Raw genomic sequence first — 14,942 nt, 5'->3', positions numbered from 1 at the left:
GTCATCTGACTCTGTTGATAATGTGTATAAATTCTAATAGAATAAATGACAAACGCTGTGTGGGAAATCTTCTTTCACAGAACTGTTGAAGATGAGGACTCCTGGCATTCTTTCTGTTCAAAAGACCCCGAGTCGTGATGGATATGTCAGATCGTAAGTGTAATTGAAAACAAACACATTTCATATGTCACGAACGCGGTGTATATATTTTTATTGCTCCAAGATGACCAGTTTCAAAAGCTTTATGTTGCCGTCATATGATCTTATGTACTTACTATAAATGCGCCATATGGTTCAAATGGCTCTGAGCACTATGGGACTTAACATCTGAGGTCATCAGTGCCCTAGAACTTAGAACTACTTAAACGTAACTAACCTAAGGACATCACACACATCCATGCCCGAGGCAGGATTCGAACCTGCGACCGTAGTGGTCGCGCGGTTCCAGACTGAAGCGCCTAGAACCGCTCGGCCACACCGGCCGGCTTGCTCCATATGAACGCAAAGCATAACATGCACTCTCCACGTATACATGCCTTGATAAAAATCCAGCTGATGAAATACACACAACTGGTAAAATACACACTGATAACAAAAAGCTGTTTTGCTGTAAATGCCTCCATTTGCAGTAGTTCCTGACACTGCGTGGATTACAGATATCCTCTATGCTGTACGATGTATACATATACGCACTGTTATGTTCCTTTTATACCTTTGTTTTTATTGAAATCATCTACATTAATTTTATGTTATATATCCTTTCGATTGCTTCTGTAGTGGACGCCTCGTATCCAGTAAGACTTGCATCTGCCTCTGGACTAGATGACTTTTTGAAGTACGTTGAGCACCGCGTCGTTGTTTCTGTCGCATTCCCATCCCCTACCCCCTTTTTTTCTATGAGGATACTTCGTGGATCCCTTGTAGGTCTGGCAGGTTTTAGCATTTGCAGTCGGACCTGTGCGGTTTTCTTTTTACGTCATATTGCTTTGTAAATTATTAATTTTTTATATTTTTTATTAATAATGTTGCTTGCTCATTGCCAATAAGCACACAGTATGTAACTATTACAGATTTTATATGGAGCACAAGCCGACAGTAATTTTATATGTATGGCCAGTTGGCATTCCTAATTGTTGTATTGGGCGCATTGAAAAATCCTCCTTTCTTTGTGGTGCATCGCTGTTCATTGTTTGTAACCACAGTATGTGATCATTTAGCATGTACTACTACACACGCCATCTAGCGGCCAGATAGGTTACTTCGTAGCGGGTCTGCCACCTATGCGTTACCACTCCGCCGGCAGCGTAGATCAGACAATGGCAGCATGAGACTGTTGAAATTGTCATCTTCAATGGTTCAAATGGCTCTGAGCAGTATGGGACTTAACATCTTAGGTCATCAGTCCCCCAGAACTTAGAACTACTTAAACCTAACTAACCTAGGGACATCACACACATCCATGCCCGAGGCAGGATTCGAACCTGCGACCGTAGCAGTCCCGCGGTTCCGGACTGCAGCGCCTAGAACCGCACAGCCACTGCGGCCGGCTGTCATCTTCGAAAAATAAAAGTGTCTACATTGCGATAGCGGTGTATGAAGTGTGTTTTCAGTTACGCTTACTGTCTGACATTTACACCATGACTCGGGGTCTTTTGAAGAGAGAGGATGACAGAGGTTCTCATCTTCTGCAGTTCTGTGAAAGAAGGTTTCCCACACAGAGTTTTTCATTTGTTCTAAGTTATTAGCACTCCTCAACATTATTCTGTCCATACGTGCGATCGTTACCAAAGAAATACAAGTACAAACACAGTAAAATTACTTCTTGAAATCAAGCGTCTTCTTCAAAATCACTATGAGAAGTGAAACATAAACAGAACGCTGATTTGATGTTCAACTATTGCCTACTCTTCTTTGCATCAGGATGACTAATTTGACTGAAGCGTGTTCGTTTTCAGCTATACCGATCGCCCCACAGAGCAACATGTGTATCTTACAAGTAAGTGTAACTGGGGACGTATATCAGTCACAATGACCCCTATCAATGTCAATAGCAGATGTGTTATAAAACCTGTGTATATGTACTTGGCTAGCAAAAGCTTGCCTGCTAAATGCATATGTGCAAGAACTCAAAATCCGCTTGCTTAGAACTGTAATTGTGGACCTCAAAACCCTAAAAACTGGCGCCATGGAGCGGTATTGTGTTTTAGGGTGTGTCAGTGAGCTGGGTGAAAATTTTCAGTGATATGGGCATAGAACCTGCATATGAAGAAATACTACCGCCAACTGACGGTGTGAGAGCTGAAAAACGTACCTACAAATGAGAAAAGAAGCTAGAATTCAAAAGAGGGCCTCCGAACGCAAGATGGAGGATACAGAAACCCACAATGATGACAGTAATGAATCAAACGATTTTTAGTTTTGAATGTTGGTTGAATATATTGTATGAAAACCTATAAATGCATTTTCCTGAAAGTATAAAAAATTGGTTGGTTCAAATGGCTCTGAGCACTATTGGACTTAGCATCTGAGGTCATCAGTCCCCTAGAACTTAGAACTACTTACACCTAACTAAAATAAGGATATCACACACATCCGTGCCCGAGACAGGATTCGAACCTGCGACCGTAGCGGTCACGCGGTTCCAGACTGAAGCGCTGAAAGTATAAAATTCTTAGCTTTAGGTACAATTTTCTCCGAAACTAATACATCTATGTCAGTGAAGCTTTATCCAGAAATTTATTACGCCACTTTCATTAAAATGTACTAGAATTATGGTACTCAAATAAAAAAAGATGCGACAGCAGTCAACAGATGTAGTTGTATATAACGAAATAACAAGGAATCAGTGGCATAAAAGAAATTTAATTTATTCGTGCACTAACTGCCCTTCTTTAGAAGGTTTTATCCATGGAACTACACTCCTGAAAATTGAAATAAGAACACCGTGAATTCATTGTCCCAGGAAGGGGAAACTTTATTGACACATTCCTGGGGTCAGATACATCACATGATCACACTGACAGAACCACAGGCACATAGACACAGGCAACAGAGCATGCACAATGTCGGCACTAGTACAGTGTATATCCACCTTTCGCAGCAATGCAGGCTGCTATTCTCCCATGGAGACGATCGTAGAGATGCTGGATGTAGTCCTGTGGAACGGCTTGCCATGCCATTTCCACCTGGCGCCTCAGTTGGACCAGCGTTCGTGCTGGACGTGCAGACCGCGTGAGACGACGCTTCATCCAGTCCCAAACATGCTCAATGGGGGACAGATCCGGAGATCTTGCTGGCCAGGGTAGTTGACTTACACCTTCTAGAGCACGTTGGGTGGCACGGGATACATGCGGACGTGCATTGTCCTGTTGGAACAGCAAGTTCCCTTGCCGGTCTAGGAATGGTAGAACGATGGGTTCAATGGCGGTTTGGATGTACCGTGCACTATTCAGTGTCCCCTCGACGATCACCAGTGGTGTACGGCCAGTGTAGGAGATCGCTCCCCACACCATGATGCCGGGTGTTGGCCGTGTGTGCCTCGGTCGTATGCAGTCCTGATTGTGGCGCTCACCTGCACGGCGCCAAACACGCATACGACCATCATTGGCACCAAGGCAGAAGCGACTCTCATCGCTGAAGACGACACGTCTCCATTCGTCCCTCCATTCACGCCTGTCGCGACACCACTGGAGGCGGGCTGCACGATGTTGGGGCGTGAGCGGAAGACGGCCTAACGGTGTGCGGGACCGTAGCCCAGCTTCATGGAGACGGTTGCGAATGGTCCTCGCCGATACCCCAGGAGCAACAGTGTCCCTAATTTGCTGGGAAGTGGCGGTGCGGTCCCCTACGGCACTGCGTAGGATCCTACGGTCTTGGCGTGCATCCGTGCGTCGCTGCGGTCCGGTCCCAGGTCGACGGGCACGTGCACCTTCCGCCGACCACTGGCGACAACATCGATGTACTGTGGAGACCTCACGCCCCACGTGTTGAGCAATTCGGCGGTACGTCCACCCGGCCTCCCGCATGCCCACTATACGCCCTCGCTCAAAGTCCGTCAACTGCACATACGGTTCACGTCCACGCTTTCGCGGCATGCTACCAGTGTTAAAGACTGCGATGGAGCTCCGTATGCCACGGCAAACTGGCTGACACTGACGGCGGCGGTGCACAAATGCTGCGCAGCTAGCGCCATTCGACGGCCAACACCGCGGTTCCTGGTGTGTCCGCTGTGCCGTGCGTGTGATCATTGCTTGTACAGCCCTCTCGCAGTGTCCGTAGCAAGTATGGTGGGTCTGACACACCGGTGTCAATGTGTTCTTTTTTCCATTTCCAGGAGTGTATTATGTAAACTGGAGGTTGAAGGCGGAGAAAGGAAAGGAAACGGAAGAAACTTGTGATATTAGCTTTACATGGAATTGATGCGGAATCACTGTTTGTAAATAAAACAGGAAAGAGAGAGCAGTTTCTAACGACGCACTCCCCCTTTTGTGAATTGAGCTTTGTTTATCCCGGGTGCAGTAACTACGCCTGTCTTCATTTTGTTTGTTCTTTGACCCCTGCTTTCCAAGTTGGTCGTCCTGACGCAAAGGAGAGTAGGTAATAGTTGAACATCAAATCAGTGTTCGGTTTATGTTCTACTCATCGAAGTTATTTACAGGAGACGCTCGACGTCAAGAAGTCATCTGACTCTGTTGATAATGTGTATAAATTCTAATAGAATAAATGACAAACGCTGTGTGGGAAACCTTCTTTCACAGAACTGTTGAAGATGAGGACTCCTGGCATTCTTTCTGTTCAAAAGACCCCGAGTCGTGATGGATATGTCAGATCGTAAGTGTAATTGAAAACAAACACATTTCATATGTCACGAACGCGATGTATATATTTTTATTGCTCCAAGATGACCAGTTTCAAAAGCTTTATGTTGCCGTCATATGATCTTATGTACTTACTATAAATGCGCCATATGGTTCAAATGGCTCTGAGCACTATGGGACTTAACATCTGAGGTCATCAGTCCCCTAGAACTTAGAACTACTTAAACCTAACTAACCTAAGGACATCACACACATCCATGCCCGAGGCAGGATTCGAACCTGCGACTGTAGTGGTCGCGCGGTTCCAGACTGAAGCGCCTAGAACCGCTCGGCCACACCGGCCGGTTTGCTCCATATGAACGCAAAGCATAACATGCACTCTCCACGTATACATGCCTTGATAAAAATCCAGCTGATGAAATACACACAACTGGTAAAATACACACTGATAACAAAAAGCTGTTTTGCTGTAAATGCCTCCATTTGCAGTAGTTCCTGACACTGCGTGGATTACAGATATCCTCTACGCTGTACGATGTATACATATACGCACTGTTATGTTCCTTTTATACCTTTGTTTTTATTGAAATCATCTACATTAATTTTATGTTATATATCCTTTCGATTGCTTCTGTAGTGGACGCCTCGTATCCAGTAAGACTTGCATCTGCCTCTGGACTAGATGACTTTTTGAAGTACGTTGAGCACCGCGTCGTTGTTTCTGTCGCATTCCCATCCCCTACCCCCTTTTTTTCTATGAGGATACTTCGTGGATCCCTTGTAGGTCTGGCAGGTTTTAGCATTTGCAGTCGGACCTGTGCGGTTTTCTTTTTACGTCATATTGCTTTGTAAATTATTAATTTTTTAAATTTTTTATTAATAATGTTGCTTGCTCATTGCCAATAAGCACACAGTATGTAACTATTACAGATTTTATATGGAGCACAAGCCGACAGTAATTTTATATGTATGGCCAGTTGGCATTCCTAATTGTTGTATTGGGCGCATTGAAAAATCCTCCTTTCTTTGTGGTGCATCGCTGTTCATTGTTTGTAACCACAGTATGTGATCATTTAGCATGTACTACTACACATGCCATCTAGCGGCCAGATAGGTTACTTCGTAGCGGGTCTGCCACCTATGCGTTACCACTCCGCCGGCAGCGTAGATCAGACAATGGCAGCATGAGACTGTTGAAATTGTCATCTTCAATGGTTCAAATGGCTCTGAGCACTATGGGACTTAACATCTTAGGTCATCAGTCCCCCAGAACTTAGAACTACTTAAACCTAACTAACCTAGGGACATCACACACATCCATGCCCGAGGCAGGATTCGAACCTGCGACCGTAGCAGTCCCGCGGTTCCGGACTGCAGCGCCTAGAACCGCACAGCCACCGCGGCTGGCTGTCATCTTCGAAAAATAAAAGTGTCTACATTGCGATAGCGGTGTATGAAGTGTGTTTTTAGTTACGCTTACTGTCTGACATTTACACCATGACTCGGGGTCTTTTGAAGAGAGAGGATGACAGAGGTTCTCATCTTCTGCAGTTCTGTGAAAGAAGGTTTCCCACACAGAGTTTCTCATTTGTTCTAAGTTATTAGCATTCCTCAACATTATTCTGTCCATACGTGCGATCGTTACCAAAGAAATACAAGTACAAACACAGTAAAATTACTTCTTGAAATCAAGCGTCTCCTTCAAAATCACTATGAGAAGTGAAACATAAACAGAACGCTGATTTGATGTTCAACTATTGCCTACTCTTCTTTGCATCAGGATGACTAATTTGACTGAAGCGTGTTCGTTTTCAGCTATACCGATCGCCCCACAGAGCAACATGTGTATCTTACAAGTAAGTGTAACTGGGGACGTATATCAGTCACAATGACCCCTATCAATGTCAATAGCAGATGTGTTATAAAACCTGTGTATATGTACTTGGCTAGCAAAAGCTTGCCTGCTAAATGCATATGTGCAAGAACTCAAAATCAGCTTGCTTAGAACTGTAATTGTGGACCTCAAAACACTAAAAACTGGCGCCATGGAGCGGTATTGTGTTTTAGGGTGTGTCAGTGAGCTGGGTGAAAATTTTCAGTGATATGGGCATAGAACCTGCATATGAAGAAATACTACCGCCAACTGACGGTGTGAGAGCTGAAAAACGTACCTACAAATGAGAAAAGAAGCTAGAATTCAAAAGAGGGCCTCCGAACGTAAGCTGGAGGATACAGAGACCCACAATGATGACAGTAATGAATCAAACGATTTTTAGTTTTGAATGTTGGTTGAATATATTGTATGAAAACCTATAAATGCATTTTCCTGAAAGTATAAAAAATTGGTTGGTTCAAATGGCTCTGAGCACTATTGGACTTAGCATCTGAGGTCATCAGTCCCCTAGAACTTAGAACTACTTACACCTAACTAAAATAAGGATATCACACACATCCGTGCCCGAGACAGGATTCGAACCTGCGACCGTAGCGGTCACGCGGTTCCAGACTGAAGCGCTGAAAGTATAAAATTCTTAGCTTTAGGTACAATTTTCTCCGAAACTAATACATCTATGTCAGTGAAGCTTTATCCAGAAATTTATTACGCCACTTTCATTAAAATGTTCTAGAATTATGGTACTCAAATAAAAAAAGATGCGACAGCAGTCAACAGATGTAGTTGTATATAACGAAATAACAAGGAATCAGTGGCATAAAAGAAATTTAATTTATTCGTGCACTAACTGCCCTTCTTTAGAAGGTTTTATCCATGGAACTACACTCCTGAAAATTGAAATAAGAACACCGTGAATTCATTGTCCCAGGAAGGGGAAACTTTATTGACACATTCCTGGGGTCAGATACATCACATGATCACACTGACAGAACCACAGGCACATAGACACAGGCAGCAGAGCATGCACAATGTCGGCACTAGTACAGTGTATATCCACCTTTCGCAGCAATGCAGGCTGCTATTCTCCCATGGAGACGATCGTAGAGATACTGGATGTAGTCCTGTGGAATGGCTTGCCATGCCATTTCCACCTGGCGCCTCAGTTGGACCAGCGTTCGTGCTGGACGTGCAGACCGCGTGAGACGACGCTTCATCCAGTCCCAAACATGCTCAATGGGGGACAGATCCGGAGATCTTGCTGGCCAGGGTAGTTGACTTACACCTTCTAGAGCACGTTGGGTGGCACGGGATACATGCGGACGTGCATTGTCCTGTTGGAACAGCAAGTTCCCTTGCCGGTCTAGGAATGGTAGAACGATGGGTTCGATGGCGGTTTGGATGTACCGTGCACTATTCAGTGTCCCCTCGACGATCACCAGTGGTGTACGGCCAGTGTAGGAGATCGCTCCCCACACCATGATGCCGGGTGTTGGCCCTGTGTGCCTCGGTCGTATGCAGTCCTGATTGTGGCGCTCACCTGCACGGCGCCAAACACGCATACGACCATCATTGGCACCAAGGCAGAAGCGACTCTCATCGCTGAAGACGACACGTCTCCATTCGTCCCTCCATTCACGCCTGTCGCGACACCACTGGAGGCGGGCTGCACGATGTTGGGGCGTGAGCGGAAGACGGCCTAATGGTGTGCGGGACCGTAGCCCAGCTTCATGGAGACGGTTGCGAATGGTCCTCGCCGATACCCCAGGAGCAACAGTGTCCCTAATTTGCTGGGAAGTGGCGGTGCGGTCCCCTACGGCACTGCGTAGGATCCTACGGTCTTGGCGTGCATCCGTGCGTCGCTGCGGTCCGGTCCCAGGTCGACGGGCACGTGCACCTTCCGCCGACCACTGGCGACAACATCGATGTACTGTGGAGACCTCACGCCCCACGTGTTGAGCAATTCGGCGGTACGTCCACCCGGCCTCCCGCATGCCCACTATACGCCTCGCTCAAAGTCCGTCAACTGCACATACAGTTCACGTCCTCGCTGTCGCGGCATGCTACCAGTATTAAAGACTGCGATGGAGCTCCGTATGCCACGGCAAACTGGCTGACACTGACGGCGGCGGTGCACAAATGCTGCGCAGCTAGCGCCATTCGACGGCCAACACCGCGGTTCCTGGAGTGTCCGCTGTGCCGTGCGTGTGATCATTGCTTGTACAGCCCTCTCGCAGTGTCCGTAGCAAGTATGGTGGGTCTGACACACCGGTGTCAATGTGTTCTGTTTTCCATTTCCAGGAGTGTATTTTCAATAGGATCCCCTTAAAGACGCGTCGGGAACGACATGGTTAGACACGGAGGACACGCTCGGAATATTTGAAAGATGGGAAAGGAAATCTGCCGTTCTTTCAAAGGATCCTTCCCTGTATTTTCCTGGAGCGATTTAAGGAAATCACGAAGAAACTAAATCTGGATATCCGGAGGGGATTGAAACCGGCGTCCACCCGAATACAGGTCCAGTGTGCTAAGACTGAAGAAAAGTGAAGACATGGTTATAGAATTTGCCGACATGGAAAAAGCTTTCGACAATGTAAAATGGTCAAGATGTTCGAATTTCTGAGAAAAATAGGAGTAATGTATATGGAAGGACGGGTAATATAATAACACTATGTACAAGAATCAGGAGGGAACAATAAAAGCCGGACGGGGTGACCGAGCGGTCGCAGGTTCGAATCCTGCCTCGGGCATGGATGTGTGTGATGTCCTTAGGTTAGTTAGCTTTAAGTAGTTCTAAGTTCTAGGGACTGATGACCAGCCGCGCGGGATTAGCCGAGCGGTCTAGGGCTCTGCAGTCATGGACTGTGGGGCTGGTCCCGGCGGAGGTTCGAGTCCTCCCTCGGGCATGGGTGTGTGTGTTTGTCCTTACGATAATTTACGTTAAATAGTGTGTAAGCTTAGGGACTGATGACCTTAGCAGTTAAGTCCCATGTGATATCACACACATACGAACATATGGACTGATGACCTCAGAAGTTAAGTCCAATAGTGCTCAGGGCTTGGGTGTGAGTTTCAAGCCAGTTATGAACGCATGCACCGATGAAGGAGGAGGAGGAGGAGAAGAAGAAGAAGAAGAAGAAGACAACGATAAAGATGAAGAATGGGTATTTAAAAACTGTATCTTGACGGCGATGTACGCACTTAAAAGAGCCCTGAAACATGAAGGACCGGTTAAAGAACCCAGGGTTCTGCCGATACCCAAGACATCAGGTGGAATTAACCCATTCCTCGTCCCAGCTCTTACAGATCTCTCGGCGATGGATTCACTTGCTGGTGTGCTGCTGCGATTGCCAGGACACTCAAGAATGCACAGAACTTCCAGGAACAGCTAGAGGAAGCAGCAGGCGTGGCAAAAGGTTTATACCTGCAACCATACAAGAAAGGACTACGTCTCTTCATAAACAAAAAAAGGCCTGCTGGCCACCCTATCAGATAGACCGCTTACAAATACTGATCTACTGAAGTTTGCTAGGAAAATATTCAGCATTCCAATATTCCCTGGTGTGTTTATGAGTGTTACATGGCGAAAGACTACGTGCAAATCAGAGGCTGCAGTTTTGTGAATTTAGGTGTTGCTGGGGGACCTGGAAACCAGTGGGTGGCGTATGTTAAGAAAAATACAGATACCGTCTACTATTTCGACTCATTTGGAGATCTGAAACCACCAGAAGAATTACAACGATACTTCACAGGGAGAATACGTGTGTTCTACCATTTCCAGCCGCGCGGTCTAGGGCGCTGCAGTCATGGACTGTGCGGCTAGTCCCGGCGGAGGTTCGAGTCCTCCCTCGGGCATGGGTGTGTGTGTTTGTCCTTAGGATAATTTACGTTAAATATTGTGTAAGCTTAGGGACTGATGACCTTAGCAGTTAAGTCCCATGTGATATCACACACATATGAACATATGGACTGATGACCTCAGAAGTTAAGTCCAATAGTGCTCAGAGCCAAGCCATTTTTGGAACAATAAGAGTGGAAAACCAACAACAAAGTGCTGAGAATAAAAAGGGTGTAAAGCAGGCGCGTATACTATCGCCCCTACTGTTCAGTCTATACATCGAAGAAACAATGACGGAAATAAAAGGAAAGTTAGAGAGCGGGATTATTCAGGATGAACGGATATCAATGTTAAGATTTCCTGATGACGTTGCTACCCTAAGTGAAAGTGAAGAAGAATTACAGGACTTGTTGAATGAAATAAACAGAATACAGAATATAGATTGAGAGTGAATCGAAGAAAGATGAAAATACTAAGAAGTAGTAGAAATCAGGACAGCTAGAAACTTAACATCATTGTTGGGTATCACAGAGTATGTGAAGTTAAGGAATTCTGGTACCTAGCCCAGAAAAAGAGGGCGGATCAGTGAAGATATAAAAAAGACACTAGCACTGGCAAAAATGACACAGCTCGCCAACAGCGATCTGCTAGTATCAAACATAAGTCTTAATTTGCGGAAGAGAATGCACGTTTGGAGCGCAGCGTTGCGTGGGCAGTGAAACATGTACTGTGGGAAAACCGGAAAAGAAGAGAACCGACGTATTTCAGATGTGGTGCTACAGAAGAATGTTGGCTGTTACGTGGAGTGGTAAACTAAGAAATAAGGAGGTGCTCAGCAGGATCGGCGAGGAAAGGAATGTTTTGAAAACTCTGAGGAAGAAAGGACAGCACGATAGGACAACTATTAATACATTAAGGCATAACTTCCATGGTTCCAGAGGGAGATGTAGAGGGTGGAAAGGTTGGCACAGTGTTCAAGACCTGTCAGAAGATTGATGATTCAAAAAATAAATAAATAAATAAATAAAATGGAATAAAATAAAAGAGCTAACTACTGAGGCATTTCTCTCATACTATCGTTATGATTGTGATGTGTCTCTAGTGGCACTCTGGACAGTGCCGTATGAGAGACGACAGCCCAGCGTACTGTTTGGGCCGCGCAGTTCGCACACACGGTAATAAGCGACGCCTACTCAGTCCGCAGCTGAGCGTCCAGCTGACCTCGCTTCCACACTCACCTGAGCTGAGTGCGCACACGCCGGGAACAATAGAGGCCGGCTGCCGACGCGGCGTCGATTTGCGGAATGCGCGGGCCGGAATGAAAATATTTAGCGTCCGCCGCCCACCTCCGCGGGCGCCGGCAGCGCCGCACCGCGCCGCTTCCAGGAACTCCCGGTTCCCGCTGCCAGCGGCATTCCGTGTAGCGGTCGGACTGCCGCCGTCGTATATTAACGCCGCGACCTCAGTGTGTTTTTAACCCTGCTGGAGAAACGTTACTGCGTGAATTTTATTTCAGACAACCCCTCAGATGTGTGGAACCGTTTGTTAATGCTCCAAGAAAGAAAATAAAAACGTTGAGAACAAAATCTGAAGTTCTACGGGTGTGGGTCAATAAATAAAGCTACAAGAGCTTTCCCTGGTGTATAAACAAAACGTAAGAATTAAAATACGTTTCTAGATAGAAGAGACCAGGCTGTGAACTAGTTCCCGAAGCCTATCCTTCCTTATAACCATAAAATATCTTTCCCACTCCAAATGAAGGCTCCAATCTACCCTTACCTCGCCCAAGAGGAAACAAATACCTACACCCCACCTGTCAGTTCCTTCCAGCATGATCCCACGTTCTTTCGTGTAACGTATCTTTAATATGCCCCACATTCAAATTCTTACCAACATTTACTAGGAACCCCCATCAGATCAAAATGGTTCAAATAGCTCTGAGCACTATGAGACTTAACTTCTGAGTCATCAGTCCCCTAGAACTTAGAACTACTTAAACCAAATAACCTAAGGACATCACACACATCCATGGCCGAGGCAGGATTCGAATCTGTGATCGTAGCGGTCGCGCGGCTCCAGACTGTAGCGCCTAGAACCGCTCGGCCACTCCGGCCGGCCCCATCACATCATTCTCATTGTTGTTGTGGTCTTCAGTGCAGAAACTGGTTTGATGCAGCTCTTCATGCCACTCTATCCTGTGGACTCCGCAGCTCATGGTGTTGCGGTAGCGTTTTCGCTTCCCGCGGACGGGGTCCCGGGTTCGATTACCGGCGGGATCTGGGATTTTATCTGCCTCGAGATGACTGGGTGTTGTGTGTCTTTTATCATCACTGACTCGCAAGTCGCCGAAGTGGTGTCAGCTAAAAAGGACTTGCAATACGGCGGCCGAGCAACCCCGCATGGAGTCTCCCGGCCAACCATGCCATACGATCATTTCATTTAATATCCTGTGCAAGGTTCTTCATGTCCCAGTACCTACTGCAACCTACATCATTCTCATAATTCAGAAGATATACGTGAGCTGCACGTATACACGCGGCTGATTAACGATCATAGGCTGGTACGCCGCACAGCGAGAGAGTGGTTTTTATACGGTTTCCCACACTTCTTCAGGCAAATGCTGGGCTAGTCTCCACTTTTCGCCTCAGAGACGAAGATGTGCGAGCGGCTTTCCGTGGCACTTTCTTCTCTACCAGTTTCGGTCGAAAAACTGCGGAATTTGTTGTAGAGGTGGTGGACTATTCCTGTTCCAGCACCTGTGGTTTCAGGAAGGTCCGGTAAGTGGCGGTGGTATACGTAGCCTTCAAAATGGCTATGTGAAGGAAGTGCGTTCAGAGTTGAGATCTGTCACTGAGTTTCTTTGGCGGAAAACCAGAGCATCACAGATATTCGTAGGGCTTGCAGAATGTATAAGGAGCAAGTAAAAAGCACGGTGAATCATTGGACAATGCATATGTCATAATTGCAATAAGATCACGAAAACTTGTCCGCCCTCCAGTTTGCCGGCAGGCAGCACACACCTGTGATTGCTGCAACGTTGCTGGCACTCGCTCGAGGTGATCTATGGATACCAATAAAGCACCTCACTGTTCAATTTGACGTCTCTGTTGGAAGTGTTGACACATCCGTCCACCAGTTAGGGTATTCAGACGTGTGTAACCGCTGGTTTCCTCGCCGCCTATCACAAAACCATAAGGAGCGGAATTGCTTGCGCAATGATCGTGACAATTTTTTGTTGAATATTTTGACAGACAATGAAACACAGAGTCGTACTCGGGATCTTTGCCTTTCGCGGTCAAGTGCTTGGATATTTCAGATGATAGGGCACTTGCCCGCGAAAGGCAAAGGTCCGGAGTTCGAGTCTCGGTCCGGCACATAGTTTTAATCTGCCAGGAAGTTTCATATCAGCGCACACTCCACTGCAGAGTGAAAATCTCATTCTGGAAATGAAACACAGATTCACTATTTCGAACCGAAAACAAAATTGTAATCCATGGAGTGCCGCCAGTCCACCTGTACTCCGGAGGAAAAGATCGGAGGAGTACTATGAGCCGGTAAGGTCATGGCGACGATTTTCTGGGACTCTGAAGGGTTAATTCTGTTTGGTGTCCTCCCTCATGGTGCAACGATCAACTCTGAAGTGTTTTGTGTCACCCTCAGGAAAATGAAGAAACTGCTGCACGGAGTTCGCCGCCACAAAAAAGCGAACCAACTCGCCCTTCTCCATGACCACGCAATGCCACACACAAATCTGCCCACCCATGAGGAGCTCACCATACTACAGCACGGATCTCGCATCTTCCGACTTCCGTCTGTTTGTCCAATGAAGGATGCACTCCGTGGGAATCAGTACGTGGATGATAGGTAGGTTATTGATGCAGCAAGACGTTGGTTCCGACGTCGACCAGTAGAGTGGTACCATGCGGGCATACAGGCCCTCACATTAAGGTGGCATAAGGCCGTCGCATTGGACGGAGATTGTGTTGAAAAACACGATTTTGTAGCCAAAATAATGTATGGTGTAATAAAATCTTGAATGAAACCAACCTACTAAAAAGAAAAAAAGTGCTGCGTTACTAGCCGGCCGCTGTGACCGAGCGGTTCTAGGCGCTTCAGTCCGGAACCGCGCTGCTGCTACGGTCGCAGGTTCGAATCCTGCCTCGGGCATGGATGTATGTGATGTCCTTATGTTAGTTAGGTTTAAGTAATTCTAAGTCTAGGGGACTGATCACATCAGATATTAAGTCCCATAGTGCTTAGAGCCATTTGAACCATTTTTGCTGCGTTACTCAGTGAAAGTCTCTCGCACGAACAGTTAATAAAGGGTCTAACGGCTTGGATGACGATTTAAGTGTGCAGTACATACACTAACTTCCACTTTTTTTCCGAGATGACT

At 46.4% G+C, this 14,942-nt stretch overlaps 1 long non-coding RNA gene across 1 annotated transcript in view; it reads right to left on the bottom strand.

Annotated features, from left to right (window-relative positions):
* The window catches only part of LOC126187840 (uncharacterized), a 280,979-nt gene that overhangs the window by 19,437 nt on the left and 246,600 nt on the right, over positions 1-14,942 (bottom strand). The window contains exon 2 of the long non-coding RNA XR_007537798.1: positions 11,785-12,025. This is a non-coding gene — a long non-coding RNA (uncharacterized LOC126187840). The remainder of the gene's footprint in view (positions 1-11,784; positions 12,026-14,942) is intronic.

Source organism: Schistocerca cancellata, chromosome 5 (genome assembly GCF_023864275.1).
Source record: "Schistocerca cancellata isolate TAMUIC-IGC-003103 chromosome 5, iqSchCanc2.1, whole genome shotgun sequence".
Classification (NCBI taxonomy): Eukaryota; Metazoa; Arthropoda; class Insecta; order Orthoptera; family Acrididae; genus Schistocerca; species Schistocerca cancellata.
Note: the sequence above shows the minus strand (reverse complement) of the source record. Positions and strands in the feature narration are given on the sequence as shown.